This window comes from Trichosurus vulpecula, chromosome 6, assembly GCF_011100635.1.
Source record: "Trichosurus vulpecula isolate mTriVul1 chromosome 6, mTriVul1.pri, whole genome shotgun sequence".
Classification (NCBI taxonomy): Eukaryota; Metazoa; Chordata; class Mammalia; order Diprotodontia; family Phalangeridae; genus Trichosurus; species Trichosurus vulpecula.
Genome location: NC_050578.1, coordinates 134,599,799 through 134,617,220, shown reverse-complemented (window position 1 = coordinate 134,617,220; position 17,422 = coordinate 134,599,799).

Here is a 17,422-nt window from a genome sequence, read left to right as displayed (position 1 = left end):
TAAAGTATTTTTTTTCTTTAAAATGTAATATATGCATGCATTTTGTGTGTATGAAAAACACATAAACAATGAATGTCAAAACTGTTGATCTTGTGCTCTTTGGACAAGTTATTTCTTAAGTTCATTTCTTAAAGTAACTAATACTTGACTGGGGGACAGAGATAATAGAATCAGATTTAGACATGGAAAAGGACTTAAAGGTTACCAAATCCAATCTGTACAAAGAAGGAAAGTGAGGCCTAGGGTCATAAAGCTAATGTTTGAGGTAGGATTTGTACTCCCTGCATTAGGTGGGATGAAATTCAAGAATTTATCCTGCACTTTCAGTGATCTTGAGATATTCCCAATGGCAAAAGAATTTTTCTCTTTTTATTAAAATAGCAATACTCTTTTACTGATATCCGCTTCAAAATGAGAAATTACAAGTTTTTAGACAAATCATAATGATAGACAATCTCAAATGCAATGTTCAGACTCATATAGTTTAGGGGAGGGATGGAAGTAGACTAGAAAATTGTCAATGATCACTTTTGGTGCAGAAATAGCATATGTGAGATCAAAGGCATGTATTTAAATCATACCAACAGCATAGAAAAATCTGAGGGCACTTGGGAGGGGGCATCAGTTAGGAGTATTATTTAAAACTTTATTCTGTAATTAAATATACTTCTCAACTATATATTGTCTAGTTACACATATGTATGTAAAAATGGATCCTATCTATGGTCACTAGAGGAAATTTTTCTAAAGACTCTTTTTTAGCCATATCATAGTAACAGTAGCTGCAATAAGGTTTCTTCAGTGATTTGATTGATCTGTAACCTCATATATGTGATTATTCCCTCCTGTGGTCCAGAATACAACCCATAGTCATCTTTTCTGTATCTATTTCTGTATGTATTCTATATGAATCTTATCCCTGTTGTCCTACAAACCTTACTATGTAGATCTAGTCAATGTGTTGAGTATCTTACTTAAGACCTCTTGATATCATGTTCTCACCAATCCTCATAGTCCATGTTCAAAGTACTTTTCTCCTGATCAATCACTTCTTTGATAATACTGTTTATGCCTCTTGTCATGTACATTTTTTCAATTAATATTATGGTAAACAAATGTTTGCCATGCATATATCCACATATACTCTGCATAACCCACAAAACAGGGGGAATCCAAGGATACTCTAAAGACTGGGTCCTCCCATCATACAAATTTTCATGACCAAATTACTCTTTGGCAAAAGAGAGCAGGTAAAGCAAAAAAAAAAGTAGTTATAAAAATCATAAATTCTATTGGAACTCATCATCATGGAGCATGGAAGGGAGTAAAACCCAGAATCCCAAATTTCAACTAGTATTTAAAGTTTCATATTTTCCCATAAGTCTCTCCTCACCATGTAGAATTATCCAGTCCCAAGTTAACAATCAACAAGCAAGCATTTATTAAGTGCCTAGTAGATGTCAGGAAATATTCTAAGCACTTGTAAAATAGATACAGGAAGGAAGGAAGGAAGGAAGGAAGGAAGGAAGGAAGGAAGGAAGGAAGGAAGGAAGGAAGGAAGGAAGGAAGGAAGAAGGAAGAAAGGAAGGAAGGAAGGAAGGAAGGATCCTCATTCTCTAGAAACTTGCAGTCTTTCAGGGAAGAAAACTTGCTTGTGCACATGTGTGCACACATGCATGCATGCTTGCATGTGTGTGTGTGTATGTGTGTGTGAGTGTGTGTACTTACAGAATATAAGAAGTATAATAATAAATACAAGGTAATTAGGGAGGCTGGACACTAGCATTTGGATGAGTCAGAAAACGCTTCGTATAGAAGGTGGCACCGGGTCTGCATCTTAAAAGAACAGAGGGATATTATGAGACCATGATGAGGAGAGAGTGAAATTAATGAATAGAAGATAAACATTATGAAGTCACAGAGATGCAAGATATAATGTTGTGTGAGAGAAATAGAAAAATCAGCTTGGCTTGGCTTCTGAGTGCATGAAAGGAAATTATGTATGAGACTGGACGTAATCTTAAACTTGAATAGTTTTGATGGAACTAGGGAAGGAATGATAAAATTGGGAGAGACTGAAGATTAGAAAGAAGGAAGTAATTAACTAAAAGAAAGGAAGAGATAGGATGAAAGGAGCAGGTAGACGCGTCAACCATGGCAAAAAGAGCCGTCTAATAACAGAGCCTGGATATTATATGCTCAATTAATAAGTATTTACTAAGTGCCAGGTACTATCACAGAAAAATATGAAGGAGCAGACATGTAAGAAGAAAATCAGGAGAGAGTTGTATCACACAAACCAAAAGAAGAATATGCAGAGAGAGAGGCAGATTAGCAAAATCAAATGCTACAGAGTTTGTGAAGGTTAGCAGTAACATTTACAAAATGGACAATTTTGTTAGAGTTTTCATCTGTATAAAAATCCAGTTAAGTTTGATCATCCATGTTTTGTAAATATTCAGGGATCTTAAGTGTTTAACACAACTTTTGTCATGTATGTGATATAGACTTGACCTGAAATAAATCATTATAGATGATTTCCACTACGTTTCCTTGACATTTCTTTTGTATAAGTAATGGAAAAAAATCAATTTAAATATATTATCTAAACCTTTCTGTCTCTATCCAGTATCACTTTTTACACGAAACTGAAAATCTATTATGTACAACTTGTTATTCCTTTTAAATATATAATGAAGTTACCATATAGCTACATTTACCCCTCTTCTTCTTCCCTCCCACCCCCACATTAGAGATGGCAACCATTATACACAAGTGTGAGTGTGTGTGTGTGTATTTGTAAAACATTCTATACATGTTTTTATTTTTTAGTTCTTTCTCTGGATGCAGAGAAAATCTTTCTTCATATGTGCTTTGCAGGTAATTTTGGTATTAATAATAGTCAAAATGACTTAGTCACCCAAAGTTGTTCTTAAGACAAAATGCTTTCATTAGTGTATACAATATTCTCTTGGTTCTGCTCATTTCACTCTTCATTATTTCATGCAAGTCTATCAATATTTTTTTATAATTATCAAGCTCATACTTTCTTACAGCACATTAGTATTCCATCACAATCATATACCACAACTTGTTTAGCTATTCCCCACTTGATGGGCATCCCCACAATTTCAAGTTCTTTGTCATGAAAAAGAGAGCTGCTATGAATATTTTAGAACATATAGGTTCTTTTCATTTTTCCCTAATCATCATAGGAAACAGATCTAGTAGTTATCAAAGTGTATATGAGGCTTAATAAATCTTTGGGCATAATTATAGATTGCTCTCCTAAATGGTTGTATCAGTTCACAATTCCACCAACAATGCCTTAGTGTCCCAGTTTTTCCATATCCCTTCCAACATTTGTCATTTTCTTCTTCAATCTTTTCAGCCAATTTGATAGACATAAAATGATATCTCAAGGTTCTTTTAATTAGTATTTCTCTAATCAATAATGACTTAGAACATTTTTTACATGACTATAAATTTATTCATCAGAAAACTGCCAGTTCATATCCTTTGAAAATTTATCAATTGGGGAATAACTCATATTCTTATAGATGTGACAAAATTTATTATATATTAGATATGTGACTTTTATCTAAATTTTTTCTCCAATTTTCTACTTTCCTTCTGATCTTGGCTAGATTTGTTTTATTTGTACAAAACTTTTTTTAAATTTAACTTGATTGAAATTATCCATTTTACACCTCACACTTTTCTCTATCACTTGTTTATTCATAAAGTGTTTGCCTATGTATAAGTCTAATAGGTAATATATTCCATGTTCTTCCAATGTTTGTGTAATAGTTCTCTTTATATAAGGCCATGTGATCATTTTGATCTCATCTTGGTAAATGGTATAAGATATTGGACTATGTCCAATTTCTGCTGGACTGCTGTATAGTTTTCCCAATAATTTTTACCAAATAATGAATTCTTATCACTCCAAAATAAGCCTTTATACTTGTCAAATCCAAGGTTACTGTACTTATTTGCTGCTGTAAATTGTATGTCTACTCTGTTTCACTGATTTTCCTTCCTATTTCTTAGCCAGTATCAGATAGTTTTGATCATTACAGACTTATAGAATAGTTTTAAGATCTGGTACTGCTATACCTCCTTTACATTTTTATTAGGTCCTTTGATAATCCAGACTATTTTTTTTTCCAAATGAATTTTGTTATTGTTTTTTTCCTAATTCAGCAATTTTTAAGTAATTTGAGATGGCATTGAATAAACAGATTTAGTTTAGGTAAAATTGTTATTTTTATCCAGTACTAAATTTTGTGAAATTCCTTGTTGAACTGACTTGATAAAGATCCAAGTTAGAGGTTTCAGTCAGGGTTTCTCCCAATATTACATATTAGTCAGTTACATGTGTGGAAAATTATACGCACCTAGAGGGAAACTTGAAAAACTTGTATATTTCAATTTTCATCTGCCCTGAGACATAAGGCTAGTATATTCAGCTAGTTGTGGCAGCGTACAATAGTCCAGGGAATTGTCTGTGTCAATGGAATTGTCTCTAGGCTCTTCCTGTGAGTGATCTTTAATTTAAGAGTTCATTTCCTGACTGCTCATTTGTATCATCTCTCCTTCAAAAGAAGGAGAATTGGGTTTCAGAAATACTACTGACATAATCTAAATCTAATAATGCTTCATCTATGAAATGGTTTGACACTATGGACCATTATTACCACATAGATCCAGAGACATAAGGCATTACCTAACCTTATATCAGCTTCACACTCTATAATTTAATTACATTTTTGCATATTTCCCTTTGTTCATATGCAGTTTATGTTCAGGAAAAGGCAGAAGGTGGATTATAGGTACGTTGACAAATAGGGTAACGAAAGGGCATAGTTTGTGGAAAGGTCAAATATATATCATCTTTGTTAGGTTTGAAGTGGTTCAAATGGAATTATAGGCTTTTCTTCCCCACTCCCCCCACCATAATATTCTGACAAATACCTCTTTTCCAACCATTATAACTACACATACTGAAGTTGTTAGTAAAGGAACTGAGATTATTCAAGTAAGGAATAAGAGTCAGTTTCATCAGCTCTTTCAGCCTTCAGATATACAAAGGAATACTATAGTAAAGATGAATGTCAGCCAATTATTCTCCATGCTTCCCTGCTGGGAAGTATGCAAAGGAAATCACTTTAAATTACAACAGAAAGAGAAGCCAATTTCCTGAGAGTATGGGCTATGAAGTGTTGGAACTGGCTATGGAAAAAAGGTTGAAACTCTAATTCATTTCCTTTTCAAATTAAATTAATTCATTCAGCAAGTATTTGTTAAGTACCCACTATGTGCAAGATATTATACATGATTGACAGACAAAGTTATTCCTGTTCTCATGGAGATTCTTTTCTACCAGGATGTCTCTTTAACTGGAACACTTATCTAGAGACAACAGATGCACCAGATGACTATATATGTGACATTTTTAGAATCCTGTAAGTATTTTGATTAACAACAAATAAATGAATCAGTAATGTATTTCTGGGAGTTTGAGACATTTTCAAAAAAGCTTTTACTTTGCAATTTAACCTCCTCTGCCTTCTCTTATACACACCTTTCCTTTCATTCTCTGGCTAGAGTTGTAACTAGAGTGATGGATTTAGAGTTGAGTTATGAGCTCAAATCTTGCTTCTGACAATTACTAGATATAGAGCATCGAGCAGGTTACTTAACCAGTCTAAATTTTCAATTCTTAGTATGTTAGAGTGTGTGTGTGTGTGTGTGTGTGTGTGTGTGTGTTGTGTGTGTGTGTGTGTGCGTGTTTATCTTCCAGGGTTATTTTTTTTTAGGAAAATGCTTTGTAAACCTTAGAGACTACCTGGAATAATATACTTAAGAGTTAGAAAAATCTGGATTTGAATCCTGACTCAGACACCATCTAACTACATGATCATGAGTATGGCATTCAACGTTTGTAAGGATAAATTTCTTCCACTGTAACATACTCCTCCCTACTGTACATACTTTACAACATTGTTATGGGGGTCAGATAAATTAATGGACTCAATAATTTAATGTGCTTAACAAAATTTAAGGCATTATATCTGTATTTACAATGCTGGGAAAATCACTTTATCTTTTTTTTCTACTTTTCCCTCTTGTTATAACTTACATGGACAGTTTATATATATACTATGATGTCTAGATTGTTTTTGTCAAGGTTTCAGGTAGTTGAATAATTTTTAATTGTCTTACCTTGATCTGTTTTCCAATTGTTTTTTTCCTATGAGATAGTTCACATTTTTTTCTATTTTTTCATTCTTTTGACTTCATTTTAATTTTTGAGTTATGAACTTCCGTTTGCCTAATTCTAATTTCTAAGGAATTATTTTCTTCAGTAAGCTTTTGTACCTCTTTTTTCCTTTTGGCCAATTCTGCTTTTTAAGGTGTTATTTTCTTCAGTTTTTTTTTGTACTTCTTTTATCAATCCATTCTCTTTTTCATAATTTCCTTGCACCATTCTCATTTCTTTTGCCAATTTCTCCTCTACCACTGTTATTTCTTTCTTTAAGTCTTCCAGGAATTCTTGCTAAGATTGTGTCCTATTGTGTTGGTAGGCAAAATGGGCTCCTTAGCACTTAGTTCAATAAGTGCCCTTGAAGAGTTTGGCTTTTGTTTGCTTTGAGTAATTCAGTGTATTTCATTGAGCCTTACTAGGTGCTAAGCCCCAGGCCCAAACCCCTACTAGGTGTTAACCTAGTCTATGTGGATGTGAACCTCCCAGGGTCCTAAGGGGAGGGGCCAACTCAAGAACCAATCACCAGAGCCTAAGTTCTGGTCATTCAGATGATGCTTGATGACATCAAAAACTCTATAAGAGGAGAGAAGACAGCTTGGAGATTGAGACTTGTTGCAGCCAGAGACAGCTACAGCTGAAGCTGAAGATAAAGCCGAAGCCAAAGGAGCTGAAGACGCAGGAGCTGCTGGTAGCAGGGCTAACCCGCATGTGGACTGAGGAGTGCTGAGCAAGAGCTTGAGACCAGTGGGTAATCTTCTTATCGGAGAGGGGAAGCATGAATATGATTTGGTTTAATGCCATCATGTTTTTCTGTGGCCTCCTGGTTACTCTTGCGAGGCAGACTTATTGGGCCTGAAAGCTCTTGACCAAGATATCAAAATGGGGATGCTGGTTTGTGGGTCTGCTACTTTGGAGCTTGAATAAATGCTTTAATTCTTCTGTCTTCTACTTAGGGAATTCCTTATATCCTGCTGGTTCTGAACCTTTCAGACATGTATATGATTCTCTTTGAAATCATAAATTCTGCCTTCCTAATACACCTATTCACTTACTTTTTCCCCTTTGAGGTTTTGTTTGTAGCTCTTTTGATATCATTTTCTTCACCTGAGTTTATGTTTTGATCTCCTTCATCATAGTAATTATTTTTATGGTGGAGCAACAATCTGCTAGCAGCTACTGTTGCTATGTAAAACCAACAACAAGCACACAGAAGGCCACTAACACAGGTTCCTTGATCTACTTTTCTAAGGAAAGCAACTTTAAGGGGTTAACAGTCTCAGTTTAATCAAACATACTATATCATTCACTTAGTTGGGGGAAAAGATCAGCCCCTCTGAACATCAAGGTAAATACAAACAGAAATTACAAACATCAACAGACCTACCTTCTCTGATTCGAATCATAATTCATAGTTACCAGAGAAGAACTAATATCTATCTGTCTGGATTACAAATCTGGGGGTGTGGGTTCAACGGCTTGCCCAGAGTCTTGTCACTCACATACTTCCAGTGAGCGTACCCCCAAAATTCAAACACCAACCTCAGATCTTATATACCCCTCTCAGGGCCCTGGGGCACTTGATAACCTCAGTGCTAGAAGCACTCAAGCAAAGAACAGTGAAAAGTCCAATTTAGGGTATGGGAAAGTTAGTTAATTCCTAGTACCACCATATACAGGGTTTACAGTCAATGACTTCCAATTGTCTTAGTGCTGAATAATATTCCAAGACAAGATGTCATTTTACCAGCCCCATTCAAATGAAGGTCGGAATCATTAAAGGCATTTAAGATAAGAACAGCAAAAAGCCCCATCCTGATCACTGTTACAAATGTCAAGTTCTTTTTGTTGTTTTTTCATGTCTCCCAACTATTTCTTGGCTTTTAACAATATTTTAAAGTTGAGTTCTGCTTCCCTAGTGGGGAGGACACTGTTCCAACCTTCAGGTTTTTTGTGCTGCTGTTTACAGATCTAGTCCTGGGGGTCTCTAAGTTTTCAGTGCTTCCAAGGTAATATGATCCTGGACTATGATCTGGTCTTTACCCAAGAAGGGATCTTGCTCCCCTGGAGCCAAAAATGCTAGTGTTCCTCTTGGCCCTGGAACTGTGACTAAGTCACCTGTTCTGCAGCCACAATAACAAGATTTCTGCTTTTTTAATTCTTTTTAGACCTGAAACCAGGACCCCTTCTCCCTTCTGAGGAACCATAAGTACTCTTCTCTATTCTGAAATTGTGACCAGGGTCCCCTGTTCCATGAAAGATGCAAGAGCTAGTGCTGGTCATTGCCCTGGAACCGCATATATGCAATTCAACAAGGTTCTGCCCTCAGTGCTGGCAAAGGATCCTATGTATTCTCGTTCTAACCAGTTTTCTGACCCCTTGCCATCTCTGGGCTGAGAGTTCCTGAAGTGGCTGTTGCCACTGTTACAACCACCTCCAAGGCCCCCTGCTAGTACTGCCACAACATGAGCTGCAGGCTATTCCCCACCAGTCCCCACTTCTCCAGTTTCACAAACATCTGCTAATCTCCTCAATCATCTTGCTCTGGAAAAATGTCTCACCCCATTGTTTCATTATTTAATTAGTCACTGCAGAATTTGATTTCAGGTATTATTTTAAAGTTGCTTGGAGGTACTATTGGGAGTATTCAGCTGAGATGTTCCATCTTCTCTACCATCTTTACTCTAGCTTTATAAATATTTCATTTGAGTCCTATAATACTGGGATTTAAATGCTATTGTTATCCCTGCTTTACAGTTGTGGAAATTGAATCAAAGAGAGGTTAAGTGACTTGCCAGGATCACACAGTTGCTAAGTTTCTGTGGCTGGACTTGACCTCAAGGTTTCCTGAATCCAGGCTCAGTTCCGCATCTACTACTCCAGTATTCTCCATAATTAATATAGTTGACTTGTAGACTGATTAGAAAATATTCTTTATTTTATTCAATAAATTAGCCCTATTATTTACATGTTTTCCCCCACTGATTGTGCCTATTCACAACTTAAATTGACTCAGTAATCATATTGAATTTAAAAACTCCCACAAATTCTATTAATGCATTCATTCAGTTCAACTGAATAATTATTTAATGAGTAATAGCTATGGTACTTAGCTAAGGTACTTAACTAGTAATAGCTAAGGTACTAGATTAAGGTAACTAGATTACTACATGCCCACCTTCAAGGAGTTTACTATCTAATAAAAGCAAAACAAGATAGGAAGAGAAATAATCATAATACAAGCCAGAATACAAAACAGTGTTATGGGTGGAGGGGTGGCAAAAACAATATTGTAGCGATATGGTAGAGAAAAAAATCGAAGCTAGTTAAGCAGATCTAAATTCATGAAAGAAGCAATAATTTAACTAGGCTATGAATTTACATGTACATTCAGGTACAACTGTTATATTTCGTCACTCTAAGTTTTATTTACTGTGAGTAGTTTTGGAGATGAATGGGTGAATCCAAGGTAAAACCAAGTCTAGGCAATCAAAATTTGAATCAGGAAGACTAGAATTTGAATGTCATCAACATTTACTACATTGAAGGATGTGCTCGTAATGTTTACCAATCAGAACTATTTTTAAAGTATGCTTGATATATTTCTAGGCAACTAGTTGGAACAGTAGACAGAGTACTGGCCCTAGAGTCAGGAGGACCTGGGTTCTAATATGGCCTCAGATGCTGCCTAGCTGTGTGACCCTGCCTCAGCTCCTCATTTGTAAAATGATCTAGAGAAGGAAATGACAAACCACTCCAGTATCTTTGCCAAGAAAACCCTGTTTGGCATTATGGGGAGTCAGTTTTAAGTCTAATCTACCTTATTAATATTTTCTCTACTTACTTTCTTCAATCTATACAATCAACAAAAGAACATACCAAGCCACAATTTGTTACATTTGCTTTAAAAAGTGTAAATACACAGCAAATTTAACAATTAGCTTTTAGGAGCCATTTAAGCCAGCTCCAGAATATTTGAAACTTGTTTGACCATTGAAAAGTTGCTTAAATCCTAAATGATTCAGTTTCTTCATCTATATTTTGGAGGTAATGTTATCTACACCGATTTGACAAAGTTACAAAGATCAAATATAGCAATTTCAAAGTTTCATACAAATGTTAATTATTATTCTGTCTTCTGTATTACATCACACAAAATTTATTTAAATATATAATATTGCTTTCCTGTAATTAGTCTTTTTTCCATGAATAATTAATGCAGATAAATTTAACAAGCACTCATTAAGTGCTTGCTTTTTTAAGGGACAAAGAACAAAGAAGAAATATTCCTTGTCCTCAAGGAGCCTCTTTTTCTGGGGGAAACAATATGTCCACAGAAAAGTAAATACGTGACTTTACAGTATATTGCCTTTGTAGAATAACATTGTATAAATTAACAGAAGCCATAAATCTCTATGTTCTTGAAGGGTTGCAGGAAATATAATAAAATATTTTGGAAATACGTTTATTTCTTTCTTACCTACTTTAAAAATATTTATGATTATTCAAATATCTGAAGTACCCATAACTTAATCAATATAGTGACCACACCCAACATTCATTCTAGTTCAGACTCAAAGGGGTGTTGGCTTAAGAGAGAAATTATAGAGACAATTATTAAATATCAGAGGTGGAATTTGAAGCCTGACCATCCTAACTTGAACTGAAACACTTATCCCAGCACTCTATTCACTACATGTCCTTTAATTTTGTTTAAAGAAAGTCAAAGTTCCTTAAGGACCTGAGATTTTAATGATACAAATTCTCTTTCAAGCAGAATAGATGCCAATAACTTTATGCTTTTATAGATAGGCTTCCTAAACAAAATATTGAGACTATCCTCGAAACTTAGTTGGTTTAGGGGACTAAAGGCTCAGGTTACTGACATCACTTGACCATCATCTGAATACAAAGAAGCCACAGGGAGCAACAGGAGATTTCCATTGCTTGAATGGTAGACTTTAATGAGTATTACATGCAAGGGACATTTGATCAGCTAAATCACCTTGAGAAATCTGCAAAACCTATGCTTGTTCAATATACTTCTCCAGCTATGGATAAGTAAATCTCTCCCTTTTTGTTAAATATCTAATGAACGAAGTATCTTGTTTTGTTCCTGGAAATCTATCTACACAGAAACTATAATAAAGTAAAAGGAAAGAACCATAGCAAAACTTGGCACTTGTTGGAATTTTTGTTAGAGAAGATGATTGTTAAGAAGTAAAAACATAGCTCTAAAGCTGGAAGTGGACACAGAAGAGATCTGGTCCAAAGCCATCATTTTATAGAGAGAAACCTAATAGCCAAGGAGGTTAAGTGTTGTGCCAAAGTTTGTACAGTTTTGTGTCAGACAGGATTTGAATCCAGCTCCTATGACTTTTCATTGTAACATGCTTCTTACTGCATTGTACTAGATAGCCTGTGAGAGGCCTTCTGATTTTGAGACAGTATGATTCTGAATCCCAGAGTGCCTCAAAGTCGAATCTTGGGTCCCAAGCATTCCTTTCATATTTACTCTCATCCTCTGAAGAATCCTTCTCCTGGGTGTGCTGGAGTCAGCTCGAGACAGCTTGCAAGAGCCAATTGTTAAATTTTCAATTTGAACATGTACATTTCAGACATTGGCAAATGATATAAATTAGGATTGTATTGATTTGCTGATTGTCTTGACTTAAGAAAGTGATAAAGAAAATAAGAATTAAGTAAATGAAATATATGCTGCATTTTCAGAGAGCCAGTTCATAAACATTTTCAAGCAGAACACTGTTCTATCCTTGATAAAAAGGAAACAGTTATTATTTGCTGTTTGTTTGTTTTCCCCCCCGTATAGGGAAGACCTGACCATGTTCATAGGCGGATGGGAAGAGAGAGAGAGATTATAAATCAAATACCCTAGTTACTCATCATAAGTCTCTGGTATTCCATGAACATGAAGTGAATAAATTTTAGACATCAGCAACTTCAATTTATTACTTTCAGTAATATGAAACTGACCTTACTATGACACCCTCTCATCTTTGAAGACTTTTCTGTATTCCAGCAATGCTCTAGGGTGTATTCTTTATGTAGAATCATGGAGTTCTTTTTTTTCTTCCTCAAGTTTATTGATCCCAAGCCAACTACTAAGCAAATTGCTCTGACTCATGGATTCATTCTCTGTTAGAAAGCCCCAGACAGGACTTTCTTGGCAAAAATTGAAAAAAGTCAGCCCTGAAATTGAATAATACAAAAGCTGGAAAATCAACTAAAAGAGCTAAGTAGGTCAAGTTTGGAACATTAGTCACCTTTTTTCCTGCCTAAAATAAAAATATAAACATGTCATTAGATTTTTGTTTTTGAGAAAAAGAACTGTCATTTGAACCTAAGGAGACAAAGTATAAAAGACATTAGTGATGACAGAAGGTTAAGAATATTCAACAATAGGGTCCAATGTTTTGCCTCCCAGACAGATTCAAGAAATTTGATTTCTTCTCCTAGCAGTGACACAGGTTCTCTTCACGGTTAAGTCTCAAAAGACTGAAACAGAGAATTGGCAACTATCCGATGAATTGTTGTAGTATAAAAAATCACTCCAGGTCATTCAAATCCGATTAAACAAAGAATTATTTTTGGTGCTCAAAATATTCACATTTGCATGGAAATTTGGAGAATGGACAGATTTGAAATTTGTAAATATAAGTCATGAGGCAACTAAGTGGTATGTTAGAGCATGGGACCTGGAGTCAGAAAAACCTCAATTTGAATCCTGCCTCAGACACTTGGGAGACATGCGAACCCGAGCAAGTCACTTAAACTTCCCCAGACTTAGTTTCTTCCTCTATAAAATGCAATGAATTAGAGAAATATTGCAGAGGATGGGGTCTTAGACCTGCTTTTGATAGGTAGAAATGGGTAAGATTGGTGATATGCTACAGAAAGAGGGAACAAATGTAAGTAATGTTCAGAAGAGATAAGAAAGCATAATGCACATTTAAGCAGCAGCAAGTCAACTCAAGATAAGATGTCTCTTGTTGATTTGAACAATAGGACCTACTTCACAGGATTGTGAAGGTTGTGAAGGTTGAAATGACAAAATATGTAACAAGATTTGGAAATAACAAAGAGCTATATAAATACTAGTTAAAATTGTGGTCTACCTCCACTTCTTTTAAGACATCAAATATATCCTGACTTAATAATTTTTTCTGATCTGTATTTCCCTGCTCTGCCCATCTGTCTATTTTCTCAGAATGTAATCATCTTCTAATTTTGCTCTCTCATCTTTTTTGTTTCATCTAGAAAAGAAGTAGAGGAATGGAATTAAAGAGATTTGGAATTAGGTGACTTGGATTTGAATTCTGTCTGACACTCACCTCTTCAAATCAGTTTCCTCCTTTAAATGGAGAATCCTGTAGTAGTTACCTCACAAGGTTCTTTGGAGGATGAAATAGGGAAATGTAGGTAAAATCATTTTATTCATCTCAAAATGTTATGCAGGTTTCAAGAATCTTTTCTTAAACCTTATTCCACTTTTCATTTCTATGGCCTGATCTACTTGAATCTTCTCATCTCTACCCTCTGATAACATATATCTTGATGGAATAATAGGTACATTTTAAAATGATATAGGGCAAATGAAGATCTTCCTAGTTGTAAAATGTTGTGATATGCTTTGGGTCTTGTCACTTGTCTCTTTAGATCTTTGACTTCACAAAAAATAGAAAAAAATCCTTGCGGGCTTCATATTGACCACAAAATAAAGCCACAGATTAAAGTAATCTATGATGTATTGTATTTTATCTATTTTGTTAAATATTTCTAAATTATAGTTTTGCACAAGTACATCTAATGCTCTAATGTGCACAGTTCTGTATTTAAAACTTTTAATCTTCTTTCCCGTACCCTTTCCTCTGATAGTTTTGTCCATTCACTTCAGTTTAACTGTGAGTACTATGTAGCAACTACCAATTTTATGTTTTGACTCTGACCTCTCTTCCAAATTTTAAAACTATATTTCCAATTGCATAGTGGACATTCCCATTTACACTTTTATCATGACTTTAAATTCAACTTGTCTTGTGGCAACATGTTTCAATGAAAACATTACAAATTTAGGAAAGATATGTTTAATATTTCTGCCTGTTTTACATTTACAATCTCTCTGTAACTTGGCATATATGCTATATTTGTAAAGGTACATGTGACTCTGTGAAATTGAAAGATCATTTCATGTTCTATTCACAAGATAACATGGATCCTTCAAATTAAGTTTCTTTAATAGTCTGTTTAGTTCTATATTCTCTTTTTATCTTTCTGTTAGTAATATACAGCTCTGAAGAAACAGGAAAGCCTCCTACAATTATTTTGTTACCAGGTATGTTTTCCCCCTTTTTCTTCTCTTGACTCTTCTTTAATATTTCCCTAAATAGCCCTTTGGATGTTTTTGGTTCTGAATGGGTTTTTCTATTATCTTTGTCTTATTACTTGATGCAGTTTGTCTTTTTAAAAAAAATTGTCTAGAAACATGAAAGAAGTAATCACATTCTGGTAATTTCTTTCCTATTGTTGTTCTTATTTGTCTCTTATGTCGCCTTTCTTTGGCATGCTTTTTTATTTGAATGCTCACTTCTAGTTTAACTATTTTTTCCAACAATATATTGGATATTTTTCTTTCCATGGTTAGACTCAGTATGCACATTTTGTTTTGAGAGACATCTTTTTTTTAAAATATATTTAGTTTTCGCATTGATTTTCACAAGACTTTGAATTACAAATTTTCTCCTCATTTCTACCCTCCCCCCCACTCCAAGATGGCTTATATTCTGGTTGCCCTGTTCCCCAGTCAGCCCTCCCTTCTGTCACCCCACTCCCCTCCCATTCCCTTTTCCCTTCCCTTCTTGTAGGGCAAGATAAATTTCTATGCCCCATTGCCTGTGTATCTTGTTTTCTAGTTGCATGCAAAAACTTTTTATTTTGTTTTTGAACATCTGTTTTTAAAACTTGGAGTTCCAAATTCTCTTCCCTCTTCACTTCCCAATCACGTTCCCTAAGAAGTCAAGCAATTCAACATAGACCACGTGTGTATCATTATGTATAACCCTCCCACAATACTCATGTTGTGAAGGACTAACTATATTTTGCTCCTTCCTAATCTATCCCACTTTATTGCATTTTCTCTCTTGACCCTGTCCCCTTTCGAAAGTGTTTGTTTTTGATTACCTCCACCCCCATCTGCCCTCCCTTCTATCATCCCCCCTTTTTTATCTTCTTCCTTCTTCTTTCCTGTGGGTAAGATACCCAGTTGAGTATGTATGGTATTCCCTCCTCAGGTCAAATCTGATGAGAGCAAGATTCACTCATTTCCCCCTCGTCTGCCTTCTCTTCTCTTCTGACAGAACTGCTTTTTCTTGTCACTTTTATGTAAGATAATTTACCCCATTCTATCTCTCCCTATCTCCCTCCCTCTCTCAATATATTCCTCTCTCATCCCTTAATTTTATTTTATTTCTTTTAGATATCTTCCCTTCATCTTCAACTCACCCTGTGCCCTCTCTCTCTCTCTCTCTCTCTCTCTCTCTCTCTCTCTCTCTCTATATATATATATATATATATATATATACACATATATATACAGACACATACATATACACATACATACACATTCACTTATACATATATATACATAAACATATATGTATATGTATATATATATATATATATATATGCATATTCCCTTCAGCTACCCTAATACTGAGGTCTCATGAATCATACACATCATCTTTCCATGTAGTAATGTAAACAAAGCAGTTCAACTTTAGTAGGTCCCTTGCAATTTCTTTTGCTTGTTCTTTTTTTTTGATTACCTTTTCATATTTCTCTTGATTCTTGTGTTTGAAAGTCAAATTTTCTATTCAGCTCTGGTCTTTTCACTGAGAAAGCTTGAAAGTCCTCTATTTTATTGAAAATCCATATTTTTCCTTGGAGCATGATACTCAGTTTTGCTGGGTAGGTGATTCTTGGTTTTAATCCTAGCTCCATTGACCTCTGGAATATCGTATTCCAAGCCCTTCGATCTCTTAATGTAGAAGCTGCCAGATCTTGGGTTATTCTGATTATGTTTCCACAATACCCACACTGTTTCTTTCTGGCTGCTTGCAGTATTTTCTCCTTGATTTGGGAGCTCTGGAATTTGGTGACAATATTCCTAGATGATTTCTTTTTGTGATCTATTTGAGGAGGTGATCGACGGATTCTTTCAATTTCTATTTTGCCCTGTGGCTCTAGAATATCAGGGCAGTTTTCCTTGATAATTTCTTGAAAGATGATATCTATGCTCTTTTTTTGATCATGGCTTTCAGGTAGTCCAATAATTTTTATATTATCTCTCCTGGATCTATTTTCCAAGGAGATATTTCACATTGTCTTCCATTTTTTCATTCCTTTGGTTCTGTTTTATAATATCCTGATTTCTCATAAAGTCACTAGCTTGCACTTGCTCCAATCTAATTTTTAAGGTAGTGTTTTCCTCAGTGGTCTTTTGGACCTCCTTTTCCATTTGGCTAATTCTGCCTTTCAAGGCATTCTTCTCCTCATGGGCTTTTTGGAGCTCTTTTGCAATTTGAGTTAGTCTATTTTTTAAGGTGTTGTTTTCTTCAGTATATTTTTCAGTATTTTTTGAGTCTCCTTTAGCAAGTCATTGACTTGTTTTTCATGGTTTTCTTGCATCCTTCTCATTTGTCTTCCCAATTTTTCCTCCACCTCTCTAACCTGCTTTTCCAAATCCTTTTTGAGCTCTTCCATGGCCTGCGACCAGTTCATGTTTTTCTTGGAGGCTTTTGTTGTAGGCTCTTTGACTTTGTTAACTTCTTCTGTCTGTATGTTTTGGTCTTCTTTGTCACCAAAGAAAGAATTCAAAGTCTGAGACTGAATCTGGGTGTGTTGTCTCTGCCTGGCCATATTCCCAACCAACTAACTTGACCTTTGAGTTTTTCAGCGAGGTATGACTGCTAGTAGACTAAAGAGTTCTATGTTCCATGTTTGGGGGGGATGTGCCAGCTCTGTCACACCATTACTCCTCCTTCCCCAAGAACCTCCAACCCGGACTGGGCTTAGATCTTCAGCAGGCTCTTCACTCCTGCTCTGATCAACCATTTAATTCCTCCCACCAGGTGGGCC